Here is a 14,914-nt window from a genome sequence, read left to right on the forward strand (position 1 = left end):
AAATATTGATAGAAATTGTTAACATATAAACCATAAATTTTTTTAAAAATAAACCACTTACAATCTTGAAATGAACGAGAGCAGTCACGTCCGCGTTTCATTTTCCTTTCACAAGATAAAACACGTCTTCGTGTAGAATTCACACTTGTGATTTGTTGTGTCGTTTTTTCCTTTCTTGTCAAATTGATATTGTAATGTTTGTTTTGTATGCGTCGTACGTTTGTGTATTATTTGTAATTGAGCGGATTCATCATATTTAAAATTACTTATTTTCTAATGAGTTGTACGATTTTCCAACATTTCTATACAATTTCCTACTTACACTAATATCTCATAGAATTTTTCTTGTGTTTGCAATGTTTTTCAATTAGACTCAATGAAATCGGCCAATCTAGAACTGGAAGTTGCCGATGTAAAGCATTCCATAATCGCTTTGATGCTTTCAAAGAAAACGTTAAAATACGATATAAGGCGAATTCAGTTCCGTCATTTTGCGCAGCATAAACAAGTACAGCTCAACAACGTTTTGTTAGAGGAGAAATCATCCAGCCATGTTTTCGCAATCAGCCTGTGTACAAGTAAGAGGGGAAAGGAACAAAGGCAACTAATGTTTGGAATCCCATATGTCTATACAAGGGCGGTGCTTATATTTGAAAAAAAACAATTTCGGGAATGCTAGGAACAATTTAATTCCTTACTCGATGATTCAAAATATAATAGAATGATCTGTACTTTTACAGGTTCACATAAAAACAAATGAGCTGCACACCGCTGTTGTCGAGAAAGTAATTCTTGCCATGATATCGTCCTGCAGAACGGACAACAATCAGGCCCTCCATAAGCTGCTACACGTTGCGGTCTGCGAAGAGAATTATAATGTTTGACACACCACCGTCACGAACATAGGGTTCTGTATCACTCGCCGGTATAGTGTAAATTAGATATAGGCAAGTAGAGGAATTAGTGAGCTGCCGCATTATTGATCGCTTTATTCCTAAAAAATATGATTCGCCCGCTCGAATAAAAACAATTAAAATATCGTATGATTTTGTTTTGCTCCTGGGGAAAAAACAATTGGAAATCAATAACACTGTCGGGCCTATACAAAATCCAAAAATCTGCGTTTAAAATCAGAGGTTTTTTAAATTGCGGATAAGTTCAACTTCAACCTTCAAATCACATTCGGAAGCGTTCGAACGTATTTCCGCGTTGCTGCGTTGAAATCGTTCGTGTTTGAGTTTTGTTGAGCTGTTCCTATCGGAAGTTCTGCTGTGTTGAAATGTTTTGTTCCTGCATCCTACGAGAATTTGTTCCTGCTTGGTTTCCTGATTTTATATGTACGTGATTTCTGTTTCATCAGCGACTGCTGTACAGTGTTATTGACCCTGCCCAATACGCTCAGAGATTAATTCGCACCAGCACGACAACCATTATTTTTCCGTTCATTATAAGGGCTCACCAAGTGAGCAGAGCCGATAGCATACGATTCTATCTTTACCATTAACATGAGAGGAACAGAGCTTATACCCCGAACATACCCGAACGGTATGCGTGCTTCACTCATCAGTTTCTAAAGGCAAGGACAAGGCAAATGAGACACAGAAACATTTCCTCACAGCTACACATATCCTTTTGATGCGTTGTCTATGCGTCTCGTTCGGTATCACAGCAACATACGGCAGGTAAGCAGTACATATGCTGCTACCTGATACGCACACATATTTATCGAACACAACTATTCAGTTCGGCTAGGTAAACTTCACGAGGACGCCGAAACAAAAGGGCACAGACTTTTTCATGGTTTTGTATGATTTCGGCTGTTTTGGACCGTGCGTGTAGGCGACCCATCCGGACCCATCTGGACTCATCCAGACTGATCCAGACTCATTCGGACTCATTCAGACTCATTCGGACTGATCCGGACTCATTCGGACTGATTCAGACTGCTCCGGACTGATCCGGACTCATTTTAACTGATCCGGAGTAATCCAGATTGATCCGGAGTAACCCAGATTGATCCGGAATGATCTGGAATGATCCGGACTGATCCGGAGTTGAATCCGGTAGTGATCCGAAGTCGGAGTCATATTTTGCGCACCGAAGTCGGAGTTGATCCATGACTCCGCTCCGGATTACCCATCACTACTGACTATCCTGTTATGTGTAATCAGTAAAACAGCGGTAATTGTTGTGGTAATCAAAACGGTTGTTGTGCCAAAAGAAGAAAAAGAATTCTGCCTTTCATCCGGAATTTATCAAACATGCCTTGTGTCATGGAAGCACACAGTCGTGTTCTTTGCATTTACAGAACATTGGCCAGGAACCAGGTTGAAACATGTAGAATGTATGAGTCGTTATCCTGTGCTTGTAATGATAGTGAACGATGATGTAACAGCGAATATAGGTGAAGCGCAAAATAAAGATGAAACCATGAAAGCTGTACGAGACATACTTGTTAGCAAACCTTATGAATCTTATAAACTAAAAAGCGGATTTGTTTTTAAAACAGTTGACGGTATTGATTTGTTGGTTATACAGTCAGAATTCAATAGTTGAACGCTCGATAGTTGGCTGACAGTTAAATTAAAAAGCATGCGTTTGTATGGGAAAACCAGTTTTTGAAAATTTAACAAAAATCTCATGTCCTGCCGAGATTTTTTTTTTGTATGGAATAACGTGCCAACTAAAAAGCACATATTCAATAGTTGGCAGGGAATCGAAGTTTAACCAATGATTTCAGACTGTACCAAAATTGATGGTGTTGTGATTGTATTGTTGCTCACCCCTGGAGACAGCTGCCGATACCAGTCAGGCGGCCGACGCAACGAGAGAGGCGAAAACTAGATAGGCAAGGCGAAAATCAGGAGAATTAGAATTAAGGAATTGCTCGCTCTCTTCCGATCTGGCTTTGGTGGCGAACGGTTGTGTGTCAGCGTGGCACGGATATACCATTTTGTTCTAATATAAGTTGTAAATTGTAGTTTGTGTTCGCGTCATTACTATCAACGTTTCATCGGCCATCCGAACACAAAAGATGGAATGGTAAATAATTTGGTATTAAGCATAATAACAACTAACACTATTGTTACACATTTATAACATATTCAGCAAATCAGACCAAAGCAACAAACCCGAAGAGTTCAGGCCACACAGTCCATGCAAAAACAACCGAAACATGCAACATAAGCAAAAGCAATCGTCACCGTCACCGAGAACACATAGCAACGTACAAGCGCGGTGACGATTGCACCTATTTGCCCATGACCTTCTTGCCCAATACATCAAAACTGCAGCATAAGCAAGCAGCGACGAAAACACCGCACACCCTCCCAGACACATTGTAAATTAAAACCACATAGAAACTCCCCACCTAGTAAAATACAAAACAAAAATAAGAAATTGCACCGAACCAATATATTTTATCGATAAATAAGACCAAGAAAGGAAGTAACATCTCCTAAAAGCTTCGCCTACCCTAACTTATTTCGAGTTTCCAGTAAGGGGAACCTCTTCTGGGTTCCTATGATCGCCTGTACGATCAACTGCCGGGGTAATCTGTCTACTTTATGAGTCCATTCCACCTCGTGCTACGTGCCTAAACCGTACGTACGTGCTAAAATCGTATCCCCCACCACCGCCCCCCCCCCCCGCTCAAAAGGGATGGTGCCCGACGGCCCCGCGTTCGATCAAATTACTGGCTTATCCCGAATAATTCGACTGCCGTGCTGTAGAAAAATGAAAACAAAATGACAGGTGTGGATTCGATCATATGTTGATGTATGCGTATAACCCCGAATGGCTGGTGTGGTTGATGTGCCGTAGAGTGGGTAAAAAACTACGTACAGTCTGTTCCCGAGTTACGCGGTTTCTGGGTTCCCGAGGAATCCGCGTAACTCGAATATCCGCGTAAGTCAAATTTCGCGATTTTTTACCAAAACACAATTGGTTACTCGGTGGTTTTTATTCAATTTAGTACTTTTTTATACTTTTTCATTTATTTGATACGATTTTTACAGAATATCCGATATTTTTCGCTTGTAAGTGGATTAGCAAAACTGCAATTCATACTGCATTGCACATTTATTCCAGCAAATTGTACTGATTTGACATTTGATCTGTCAAATTTAGAAAACCGCGTATCTCAGAATCCGCTTAAGTCGAGAACCGCGTAACTCGGGAACAGACTGTACAGTGAAGCGCCATTTATCCGTGCTATTGCGTTATGAGGAGGATATTTGAAAAAGCGGTTATAAGAGCACATTGTCATAACAAAAACACTATAATTCATGGCAAATTTGAAATATTCTTATGGAAAAAACATGAAGTAAATAAAAACTTGGTTATTTTTATTAAAAAATAAGAAAATTTTCCCAAACCTAATCAGAAATTGGTGATAAAATATTTAATTTGACTCATTATCCGTGTTATTTGCTTATCCGGGCGAGGTCAAGTCTCGAGAAGCTCGGATAAACGGCGCTCCACTGTATCACAATCGAATCCACTCCTGCCATATACGGACATCACACGAAGCGTAAACTTTGGCGTGTACTGGACCATTTTAATTTTGACACTTAAAAGTTTTCATTGAGACGAAATTGATATATTTTTTGAATTTCTGTGCAGATAACCGTTACAAACATATTCCCTAAGATTCCACAACTCCCCGATCTTGACATTTTTTTGGTCCCAAATACAGTCGTATCTCGGGGGACACCTGTACGCGGTTTTCCAAATTTGACAAATAAAATGTCAAATCAGTACAATTTGCTTCAAGTTTGATAGAAATTTCATTTTTTCTAACAAATTGAAACCGCTTAAAAGCCAGAAATATTAGAATGTTCTGGTATACGGGTATGATAAATGAATTGTTTTCGATTCATAAACATTTGTAGAGCACTAAAAACTAGTATTTTGCATCCACATTTTATAAATCGGTATTTTTCAAGCTATATTGCGACTGCTGCCTGTAATCAAATATCGACGGCTGTTGTCAAACTGAATCTCAAAATGGCAACATGCCTAACGCTAAGGCAGCGGTAATCGCTACTGCGGGCGTGCGTGCGGACAAATCAAAATTGTTTGATTCTGTCCCAAGGTCTGTTGAAATACCAGGTCACGTATTAACCCCGTTTTCACAGCTAAGCTGAAGAAGAATCAGCTAAGGGATGTGATTGTATGTGTGCGACGCTAGTTTGCAATGTTTACGATCTGAACGATACGAAACAACAAGAAGGAAATTAAGTAAACATTTAAGTTGAAATCATTGTTCAGTGATTTATGATTCACATGAATTATTCATCGCCCAATGTCAGCACTATTACAATCTAATATTCATGGCTCATTTTATCATCTGGAAAGTAGTAAAGATACTACAGTTCCTTGTGATATGGTAGTCTATAATAATATAAACATCATCTGATTCTATATTTTAGTTGCCTCCTAGACTAGACCGTTTATATCAAATTCAATTCGATTAAATAGAATAAACGTGCCAACGGTGAGTTTGGTCACCCGTCCTAACTATAATTAGCCATTTGGTTGTGGTTTCCGTGCCGGATGGTGGCATATGATTCTCGTACACATGACGAGGAGCCTGTGTTTACCATGACGAGACAGTATCGGTCCTTACCGTTTTTATATATTGTGTTGTTTATTTATATTGTACTAATATTTTGATGCATTACTTTAAAAATATACATTTAAAACCAAAGAACACAAAACTATTTTTGGCGCTTTTAAATTCCATCCATCCAGATCCAGAGAAACATTACAGAACCAACGTGATTTAGTTTTTGAGCTAGCCTAATATACAATTATGGAAGTGATGTTTTCGACGTAAGGTATGATATTTGGTTTTACGAATGTATTCATTTTACTAAATTTATTTTGTCTTGTATGTCCGATATGGGTTTTAAATAAGCGAATCGCACTACTCTTACAAGCTGAACCAAACATATTTTATAAAAAAATTTGTATGACTTAATGCAAAACTAGAATCGAAATAGCATAGAATAGGAATTGATAATCGTCACGTGACCAGACCACTCAATAGCGTTGAAAGAAGGTATAACGAGCCCGTTGCTTCCAAAACTCAGCTGGGATGGGTTATATACGGTTTCTGTCCAATCGCCAAGAACGTCCCAGGTGCGACATACTTGAATTTGCATGTGCGCTCGTGTGATGGAGTAAGTGAAGAGCTACAAAATAAATCGTTGAAGAAGCATTTTGCACTAGAAACCATCAGAGCCGAGAGACCGTCTAAAGAGAGGCAGTCTAGAGAAGATGAAATGTTGACCCAACAGGAGCTAGCGGATGCAGAAAACACTTTGGTTAAGCATATCGAACCGGGAGCATACTCACGTGATAGCTGTAGTTCAATGCGTCAAACTGAGATCGTTCATTCCAGGCGTAGCGATTCGGAGAAGGACAGTTCGCTTCACACCGTCCTTGACGGCCGAGGGCTACTAGTAGTGGACGGGCGTTTGATCAACGCCAGTGCACGCAACCCGCCAACGAGTGGTTGAATCATATTGCTTTCAGAACATCGTGGTACATTTATATTAATCCATGAGTTTTGTGATCGTTTCAGGCACCGCAAATATATTTCGATTATCAATGAAGTCCGTCCGCGCTTCAGAATACCGCGGTCGCCGAAAACGTGTGTGGATGCCACCCAAGCCTGTCGGATCTACCGCATTCGGGAGGCCAAGCTCGATCCCCCGATGATGGAAAGTCAACTGGATCCCGGAACTTTGATGAGACAGCGAGCATTCATGAACATTGCGATAGACCGCGTCAGGCCCATAAGCGCTTCGAATAGGAAACTTTTTGTTTTTGTTGCACTTATTTGAGTCGATATGACGATTGATTACGCGCACTTGTTTAAACTGTTACGGTCACCATGTGGTGAAGAAAAATGTTGTTGGTTCGATACGGGTTCGCGTCATAGGCCTGGTCGCAGAGTTGAGTTAGCACTGAGTTCGCCTTGCGTAACAATTGCTATCGGTGTGATGCGTCAGGTGAAAAGCGGACTTCCAGTTATGCCGAACCGTGGGAACTTTCGACGTTATGGCACCTAGCATACGTTAACTTTTCGGATTGGAGTTTTGCTGACCTGATGGAACTGATACACGGTGCGTTTTTGGAGACAGTAAATCCGTACCTTGGGTAGGGGGACAATACTGCTCATAAATGAGTTGAAGGGACAAGATTTACGATCCTGTGTCCGATCAGAACTGACCTTCTGTCCGTTCTGGTAGTTTTATTTGTACTACCATTTTAAGAAAGTTAGCGCACATTTGTCCACCAGATGTTTACGCTCGTGACTTTCCCTTTCGCAACTTGACGCGCTTTCACGAACGAATGTTTGTCAAGAGGGCCACCTTCTTGGTGGGCTTTTACAATTTACAATGTTTTGCTTAAGGTCTAATGCGTTTCTTATGCAAATTGTTCTTCCTTATTTATCACCTACTTTGAAGGTCTTCCTTGTTTATTTCCAATTTGGGAGGTGCGACCACCATGGTAAGACACGGAACCGGATGTGCAGTAAAGCACGGGACGCAAGTGCAGTGTTTTACCCGGCTGGTAGCATTCATGCGTGAAGCGGGTATGCGATAGCATGGGTGCTACAATATCGTTCAACCGCTCCACCTTTTGCAGCACAAGCGTGCGCAGGACGGACAAGCAGGGCAGCATGGCAAACAGATTTTCAATGATGGAGCGTGCGGAGAACATCACGCAGCGCAGGAAGCGTAGCTGGCTCCGGTTTCGTTTGATAGCGGCACAAATACTGTTCACCGCCACCCACCTTGGTGTTCTGCACGGCATCTCGATCTTGAGGTATTTGAGAGCATGCAGGTCTGCGAAGGCCGGCCAATTGACGGCCACCGAACCTACCGTCAAGTTTTCCAGCCGCGGCAGCTTAATGTCCGCGAACGAATGGGGCGTAGTGCTGTGCAAAATTTTCAACTGGCGCAAGCCGGCGGGTTCGCTTGCAAGCGCAATGGGTTGCCGCTGCACTCTGCCACGTTAAATATGTACAAGTCCTCCAGCAGGACACACGATTGCCCGATGGCCTGCAGTACGTCCAACACGATATAAAATTGCAGGCGCAGCTTCTTTAGCTGACTCAACTGCCGGAAAAAACAGTACCTTGTGCAGTACCTTGCTCAACTGTAGGTGTTTTAGTGAACGTTGGCTTCAACTCGACCTCTATTTCGTGGCTTATGATCAGCTGCTCGAGCTGCTTCAGCTGCCAGTACGGTTCCTCGCCGCCGTACTGTGCGTACTGCTTCCCGATGATGGTGTCCATCTCCAGCAACGACACAACTTTCAGCGAACGCAGTTTGGCGCAATGAATCTTGCCGAGCTAAACGTATAGCAGCACCAGCAGGTGCAGGGAGCGGTTCACCACCTTCAGCTCGTCCATCGGGTACGTGCGCTCGTGGTTAGTTTCCAGTACGGTACGGTACAGTGAAGGAGCTTCAGCACGTCCATCTTTGCGATCGCAACCGATATCAGTTTGGCGTAGGTCGGCTAGTTCATCCCCAGGCCCAAGTTCAATTCGACCAACTGCTTCAGCCAGCGCGGCCCGAGTGATGCGCACGTCACCGCTTGCAAACATGATGATTCGTGATGATTATGCAGCTGCAGTTGCATCCTGCGGTAGGGTATTGGAGTATTGACGCTGCCTCTATGATCCTTTCTCGGTGATTAACGAATTCATTCATGGCAATTTCGTTTTCACCAATGCGCACCATAAACCGTTACGCTGGTCTAGACCAAAAAGCGTCTACCAAAAATAGAACAGCTACAGTTAGTGAGTGAAACGATATCGTTATCAACAGTTTAATAATCTCTTAAAACATTTAAAAGGATATTCTACATCACAGTTCTTACCTAAAGATACGCTTAAGCACATGAACGCATTACTAAAGAACGTATATAGATTAATTAGATAATATTTAACATGTAGGCAAATTGATCGCACAGTTTTGATATGTTGAGAAATAAAGGTTAATTCTTATAAGTAGCTTCATCGTGGCTCTCGTCTTTTTTTTGTTATCGCGGAGTGAAACCTTCAAAAGGCAACCACGACTTCCATACCAACCGTCCATGTCGTGGGTAGTGAGGGATTCATTGTTCGTAACCCATCTGTATTACAGATTAGCTTAGGATCAATGCGACCTCACTAAAACACTTCGCGTACCTTTTATCTTCCTTTAGGCGTTTGTGTGATGGCCCATCTTGATCCATTGTATGTCCTTCACGCTGATATCTAGAAAAGAAATAGTAAGAAAAGAAACGAAAAGAAAAAAAGAAGACAAAAGAAGCTGGCTGCAAGTAACCCATATGTAAATAAAAACAATAACGATGAAAGAACAGCTACAAGCAAGTTCTATACAGTTCAGAATGAAAAATAAAAACATTTAGTGCAGTGTAAGTGCGAAATGAATGTTGAATGAACTCCAAGCACCGGTATAAATACAGCGTAGAATCAGCAGCAACAAAATGCACGTCGCATATTCCATTAAGGTATTGTAACTTTAAAATAAAGTCAAATGGGTTTTTAAAGCTAGGAAATATGAAATAGGAAGTAAGTGAAAATAATATGAAAATGGAATGATTACTATAAGCGATAAAATCGAAATTTTGAAACATATATTTAAAAAAAATACAGGATCCTAATCACAGAACTTGTACAAGAACACGATTAAGAATTAAAGCCGAAGAAACATTTAAAGATATTCAAAATGACATCGAAAAACATAAACATAAATATACTTTTAACAAACTATTAGAATTCAGCAAAACTTTGAATGCATTAATACAAATTATAATTGCTATGAGTACATCAAAAACCAATGACGACTCGCGTAACAATTCATCTGATTTGTCTATAAAATGGCTCAGAGGATAAAAATATCAAATTAACACTGTTAACAACCAGTAGATTATCATTTAAACTCTTATCTCAGATCATATTTGTCTTACTTAAGCTGCATAAAAAAATAAAATGGCTTATTTTGATATTAACATAGCCACATGTCTTGTACCCACATATGACGGGTCACCCGATACCTTTGATGCATTTGAGGACGCATCCACGATACTGTTCGAGTTAAATCCGAATCATGAAGAAATGCTCGTAAAATTCATAAGAACCGGACTGACTGGTAAGGCTAGAATAGGGTTACCTAGCAATATAACGACTTTTAAAGAATTAATCAGTGATATCAAGAGAAGATGCGAAGAAAAAACAACACCTGATAAAGTAATAGCAAAGCTAAAATCCATAAAAACAAGGGATCAATCCACAATCAATTTGCAATGAGGTCGAATTGAATTCAGAAAAATTAAAGTTACTTTATCTTAAACAAGGAATTCCAGAATAAATAGCTCATGATATGGCAATTAAAACAGGTATCGCTTAGCACTTAAAGAAAAGGTAGCAAACTCTGAAACTAAAATACTGTTGAAGGCAGGTGCTTTTGCAACAATAACCGATGCAACACAGAAAGTAATGGAGAATGAAAGTGATGAAACAAACAGAACTACTAATGTCCTTAACATAAATACACAACACTACAGTAGAAGCTATCATAGAAACCAAGGAAACCTAGAATAGGAACAAACAAAACAACTATGGTCTAAATACAAACCAACCTTACAGAAACTACTATAATAACAGAAATATTACCAAGTTCAACAATCGAAATAACAACAATAACAGCTACAATAACAACCTGCGAAACAATATTCGATATAACAACAGATTTATTCAGGGATACAATAACGAAAGATACAGCTCCAACTACAATAATCAGAACAGATCAAACAAAAATCTAAGGGCAATAACAAATGAAGAAACAGAGCAACAACAACGAAACATATACCATACTACAGCTCAGATACAGGAAGTAGAAGACAATATTTTTTAGACCAACAGGAGTCACCTCAAACCCTAGATCAATTTACTCATTAGAGCTACATGGAGTTGATTATATAAAGATTAGATTGAGCATAGCAAATAATGAAACATCAATATTACTAGTTAATACAGGAGCATCAATTTCTTTATTCAAAGCAAAATTGAAGTTAATCAAAGTTAAAGAAAAATCATGGCCCAACACGTTCAGACTCAATATCATTAACAGGGATATCTAACACACCAATTTATTCAAAAGGAAGTACAACATGCACTATATATTACAAAAATCTCGAATTGTAACAACATCGGAGCAGATGGTATATTAGGCATAGATTTTTACAAACTATACAGATGTTCAATTAATTATCATTTAGAAATGCTTACATTCACGTGTCAGGGAGAAGAAATTCAGCACAACATTGAAGAAGATGATGGAAAAGGATTTATTTTGCCAATCAGAAGTGAAGTGGTACGTAAAGTATATCTTCCAAACATTACAGAGCATACCAAAGTCTTCGCACAAGAAATTCAACCAGGAGTATTCTGTGGTAGCAATATTATTTCAAAGGATAATCAGTAAATTAAATTCATCAATATAAGACAGATAAATTTTTACATAACAAACGCAGAATTTAAACCCATTACAGAACCATTAGCAAATTATGAAGTGAAACAAGTGAATAACAAAGAAGGAGAAATTAATAATGATGGATTGCAAAATCTATTACAAAAATTAAAGAAGATAAAATTCCCACTACGGAAATTTATAAATTGAAGAAAATCGTAACTGAATATAACGATATTTTTTTGCGTAGAGGATGATCCAATTACTACAAATAACTTTTACCCTCATAAAATTCAATTAAAGGATAATATTCCTACGTATATACCAAATTATAAACAAATATACTCACAGGCTAATGAAATACAAAACCAGGTAGACAAAATGCTTAAGAATGACATAATTGAACACTCAGTCTCCCCATATCACTCACCTATATTATTGGTTCCAAAGAAATCAACGGATTATAACAAAAATGGAGACTTTTAGTAGATTTCAGGCAGCGGAACAAAAGGTTATACCAGATAAATTTCCATTACCAAGAATAGATACAATATTAGATCAGCTAGGGAGAGCAAAATATTTTAGCACCCTTGATCTCATGTCAGGATTCCATGAAATACCTTTAGAAAATGACTTAAGAAAATTTACAGCTTTTTCAACCGGATCAAGGCATTACCAATTTAAACGTATGCCGTTCGGTTTAAACATTAGCCCCAACAGCTTTCAACGCATGACCCTACAGGCAAAGAGCGGGATATTTTATCATGTTGTGTGTAAAAACCTACCCAAATAGCATTGGAACGTTACGTTTCGCGATTTTTGTATGGAGGTATTACTGCTCGTTACCTGCTCATAACACTGCTCGATAGCAGTCCTTAGTGAGCAATAAACGTGTAACATTCTATGTAGGCTCAATGAAAGCTCAAAGCCCAAGCGTTACTTAGCGAGTGCTCGAACCACAGTATAACGCTATGGGTTCTCTGTTCGGATGTAAACAAAAATACAACACTTTCTTTTTATAATTTCGATGCACATTGTCCAATACAACGATAAAATATCTTTATTTATCTAAAATCAATGCTTACATGCTCCAATATATTGTTTTGCACGTTTAAATACGATTTCAACCATCACTTTGGATGGTATCAACGGATGCCGACGGCGTTGTTGTCTCTCCGTCAGGCACTTTTATTGTTGCTGCTTCTACCGCTCGGGTAAATCTTTAGAAAGCTGTATCACAACGATTAAACGCTCTAAATGAACCACTTGTAAAGCGATACAAATAAAATAAAACACATAATACACCGTACAACACACTTCTTCGCAACACTTGCACATACATACCACTTGTCGATGCGGTGATACAATGTCCTGTTTGCAGTGGAAAAATAACAGGGAAAGATTAGAATGCTTTCATTTATGACGTTATTTTATAATAATTTCCTTTCCCCGCTATTTTGTGGTTTTTGGCAACGTTGTGGTGTGCGCTTGAAGATACACAACGAACGGTGTTTTGGTCCAGCTGAGCATGTACCGATTGTTTTCACAGCCGGCTTTGGTGATTATTGTAGAAACTGTAACAAAGATCAATATCATGAAATCTGTTTTTTACAATTCATTGTGATTAAAAATTAAAACATTTCATCTTACCGGCGTCGTATTCCGTCGGCACACACACACACACACACACACACACACACACACACACACACACACACACACACACACACACACACACACACACACACACACACACACACACACACACACACACACACACACACACACACACACACACACACACACACACACACACCCACACACACACACACACACACAGACAGCTGCTCAACCATACTCGGACGAATGTTGCCAAATTTCGGGGTGCAATGATGTTTTCCTGTGGAATAATGCGTTCAAGCCAAGGACCGTAAAGATATCAGGTCAAGTTATAAGCCCGTTTTGACAGCTAGGTGGAAGAAGAATCGACGAAGAAAACTGACAGTTAGTTTTCCGCTTTTGGCGAACGCTTCAAGTTCTCGAAGGAAAATTTCCATTTTAAATCACGGACTGTGTTCTAATAAACTAAAATATTCACCCAAATTGATCTCCACCAAATATTGACCATGCAAAACGTAAACAATCCATCAATACATATACAAGCGGAAAACCATCTGTCAAAATCGGAGCCCAGGTGGGGGATCACCAAAAGCGCTATAACTACACCTCATTATACATTCCACCTTGGTTCAAGCATTGAAAGATTATATATATATATGTGTATATATATATATATATATATATATATATATATATATATATATATATATATATATATATATATACATATATATATATATATCTATATATATATATATATATATATATATATATATATATATATATCTATATATATATATATATATATATATATATATATATATATATATATATATATATATATATATATATATATATATTTATAATATGGAATATAACCATATATTCCAGGTAATATCAAGTCCCATGGCATCTTGGCCTTCTCATCGTCTCACTATAAAGTGAAAAAGTAACGCTCTATAGTGAGAGATTGAAAATGAGAACCATTTTGTAAAATTTGTTATAGGATGTTAAAATATATTTCAAAAGGTTCCAAGCTCTTATTTTAAGCCAGAATCATATCAAATAATGAATTAAATGGCTAAAACCTCTCACTACTTGCAAAATTATACGGAAATTAGTATTATTTTGGCTGGAAATCACAAGATTCAACTTACGCGGAAATTCGAGATACGCGTTTTTTTGCGGCCGTTTTCGGTCCCCATTAACCGTGTATCTCAGGGACCGCCTGTATATGATACAGTTAGAACTCGCTAATTGCATTTATATCATATGTCTACAAAAAAGGTAGATTTTGTTTATTAGAAAGACATTTTGTATGCAATAAGACTAATGTCTGCGTCTTTTGTCATGTTTATTATGTGATAAAATGTGGATTAACTGACTTTTTCTCATATTTATGTGAACAACTCAAATTTTTTTGTATTCAATTGAAAAAGCAGACTTGCAATTGGCGAGTTTTGAATGTATTTGGCTACGTCACATGACAGCTCGCATATTTGTCAAGTCAAAAACGTAAACATACACGGACTACCGGCCGAAAAGATTGTGTGCAGAATAATCGTGAAATTGTATGTGAAAACTCGAGAAAAGGTAAGTGTTCCGTGCATATTTCAGTAAATAAACTATCTTTCAATGCTTGAACCAAGGTGGAATGTATAATGAGGTGTAGTTATAGCGCTTTTGGTGATCCCCCACCTGGGCTCCGATTTTGACAGATGGTTTTCCGCTTGTATATGTATTGATGGATTGTTTACGTTTTGCATGGTCAATATTTGGTGGAGATCAATTTGGGTGAA

At 38.7% G+C, this 14,914-nt stretch overlaps 2 long non-coding RNA genes across 2 annotated transcripts; both read left to right on the top strand.

Moving 5' to 3' along the window:
• Positions 1 to 440: 440 nt before the first annotated feature.
• LOC120906964 lies at positions 441 to 1,043 on the top strand. The gene is made up of 2 exons (XR_005740234.1): positions 441 to 578; positions 741 to 1,043. It is a non-coding gene; the product is annotated as an uncharacterized LOC120906964 (long non-coding RNA).
• A 1,908-nt stretch (positions 1,044 to 2,951) lies between these two features.
• LOC120906966 lies at positions 2,952 to 3,219 on the top strand. The gene is made up of 2 exons (XR_005740236.1): positions 2,952 to 3,042; positions 3,109 to 3,219. It is a non-coding gene; the product is annotated as an uncharacterized LOC120906966 (long non-coding RNA).
• Positions 3,220 to 14,914: the final 11,695 nt, after the last annotated feature.

This window comes from Anopheles arabiensis, assembly GCF_016920715.1.
Source record: "Anopheles arabiensis isolate DONGOLA chromosome Y unlocalized genomic scaffold, AaraD3 chrY_contig0002, whole genome shotgun sequence".
Classification (NCBI taxonomy): Eukaryota; Metazoa; Arthropoda; class Insecta; order Diptera; family Culicidae; genus Anopheles; species Anopheles arabiensis.